At 51.4% G+C, this 2,571-nt stretch overlaps 1 pseudogene; it reads left to right on the top strand.

Moving 5' to 3' along the window:
* Positions 1 to 748: 748 nt before the first annotated feature.
* LOC100903648 (uncharacterized) lies at positions 749 to 2,256 on the top strand (annotated as a pseudogene).
* Positions 2,257 to 2,571: the final 315 nt, after the last annotated feature.

Genomic DNA, 2,571 nt, shown 5'->3' with positions numbered 1-2,571 from the left:
TGGCACCAGGGGCCGTTGGCACTAACCCGAAAACTCGGGGACACCGCATCGAAAACACTCAAGACTCGGTTGCATTATACATCTCGAAGTCCCAGGTCATTCCAGAATGTTTCATCTAAATCCGATAGATCTGACTAGCGCTCCATCGTGTATTTTCGGCGATCAGAGTATTTCTCATAGTCCTCCCTTGGTACATCGTTCGAGGAGCCCGCGGTCCGTTACCATTCCAATATCCTGATCGAGAGAATCCTCGATAGTCGACGAATTCTCGACCATGAGCAATTCCGTTTTACATCTGCGGTTCCGCACACATCGGTCTCAGAAAGTGAGAATTCATTCCGGGGCATGTCGACACCGCGCGACACGGGATGTGTTGGCACCGCACGATCAGGGCCATCTGACGCTATCGACGCACATTCTGAACGAGCTCCCCTCAAACTTGAGGTGGCATGTGCTTAGGTTCAGCAATGTGTCCAACTTCCTTGCGGGAGTCATGTGAAATTTCGGGAGCATCGCTCCAAAGACGAAAGAGTTCGAAAGAGAAAAGGCTTCGAGAGTTCAGGATGGGGAATCGAGGGCGTCGTGTACTTTAGATCAGACGTCGGAAGCGTCCACGGGGGAAAGTTCATTTAGCAGCCGAATCGATCTTAATGTAAATAAGGAACTTTGTCTTCCAAACGTTCTCCACGCATTGGTGTGACGTGCACGATCGAAGCCAGTGTAGGTATTCATCAGAAGCGTCAGAGTCATGGTCAGAAATCGAGTGAGGAAGACATCTCGCGCAAGCGTGCCAGCCGACGTCGTGCGGCGTGCGGTGGAGGCCGTTCGCCGAGAGGGGCAAACTTTCAGAGAAACATCTGAGCAGTACCAGATACCTCTACGTTCATTGAAAAGGTATTGCAAGACCTCCGACGAGTCCGGGGACGTCCGAGTAGGTTACGAGAAGCGGCGCCAAGTCTTCGATGGCAAGCAAGAGGAAGAACTCTCGGCCTATATCACGAGGGCGTCCGACATCTACTTCGGGCTAACTCCAAGGGATGTGCGAAAGTTAGCGTTCAAAGTGGCCGAATTCTACAAATGTGACTTTCCGCCATCCTGGGCCTCAAACGGTATGGCCGGCCCCGACTGGTTTTCCGCTTTTTCTGAAGCGGAATCCCAGCTTGTCGATTCGAGTCCCCGAAGCAACAAGCTTATCAAGGGCGACATCTTTCAACAAAACCAATGTTTCAAGGTTTTTTTGACTTGCTTGCCGAACTCTACGGGCGTCATAAATTCGGACCAGGCGACATATGGAACATGGACGAAACGGGGATAACGACAGTGCAAAGACCGGACAAGGTGGTGGCACGTCGTGGAATCAAGCAAGTAGGAAAGGTGACTTCGGCAGAGAGGGGAACGCTCGTCACGCTCGCCTTGGCCGTTTCCGCGACGGGGAACAAAGTTCCACCTTTTTTCGTTTTTCCCCGAGTCCATTTCAAGGATCACTTCCTGCAGTCTGCTCCAGCGGGGAGTATCGGATGCGCGAATCCTTCAGGCTGGATGAAAGAGGACAATTTCGTGCAGTTTGTCACACATTTCGTCAAACATGCAAAACCAAGCGCGGCACATCCATGTTTGCTTCTATTAGACAATCACCAATCGCATCTGTCCGTCGAGGCTCTCGACTTCCTGCGCGACAACGGCGTGATTGCCCTTTCGTTCCCGCCACACTGCAGCCACAAGCTGCAGCCGTTGGATAGGTCCGTGTACGGTCCATTAAAAAAATACGTCTACACAGCCATAGATGCATGGATGAAAAACCACCCGGGATCGACTCTTACCATATATGATATCCCGGGTGTTGTATCCACTGCACTCCCGAGAGCCGCCAGCGAGGAGAACATCAAAGCTGGATTCGCAGTTAGCGGGATTTCACCTTTTAACCGCGAAATTTTCACCGAGAAAGACTTCGCACCGTCCTACGTGACAGACCGTCCCCCGGATGATTCGGCAACTACCGATCCACAGAGAGCTCCGAGAACCTCGACGTCGACGCCAGCACCGCCGGAAGATGTAGTCCGCGCCGAAACATCCTTGGAAACGCTTTTCCCGTTACCGAAAGCCGGACCTCGTAGATCAACTCGGAAAGGTAGGCCAAAAAGATCGGCCGCAATACTGACCGACGAGGCTATGCGAGCAGCCCTTGTCGAGGAGCGGAATCGCAGCGCAAGTCGTGGAAACAAGGGAACCAAGAAGAAACGACCCAACGGCCGATAACGGCCGATTTTTCGAAAACTCACTCTCCGATTCCGAATGTCTTATTTTCAAAACATAGGTAGCCTTATCGTTATGATTTATAAATTATTATCAACCAATCTGTCACGGAGAAGCCTTTTGACTATATCTAGGTGCCTAAGGCGATTATCTCATTAGAAATTTGCCGAATCTATGCTTTCTCATTGAATTGAGCTCGTTTGTCTCACAGTTCCGCTTCGGTGCCAAGATGTCCCGCATGCGGGGCTCATAGGCACTAAAACGGATGATCACCTGAGAGTCTGGCAATGCGCTAAGGGAGCCACCGAATTCAATTCT

The sequence above is a fragment of the Galendromus occidentalis genome, unplaced genomic scaffold, assembly GCF_000255335.2.
Source record: "Galendromus occidentalis unplaced genomic scaffold, Mocc_1.1 scf7180000077121, whole genome shotgun sequence".
Taxonomy (NCBI): Eukaryota; Metazoa; Arthropoda; class Arachnida; order Mesostigmata; family Phytoseiidae; genus Galendromus; species Galendromus occidentalis.
Note: the sequence above shows the minus strand (reverse complement) of the source record. Positions and strands in the feature narration are given on the sequence as shown.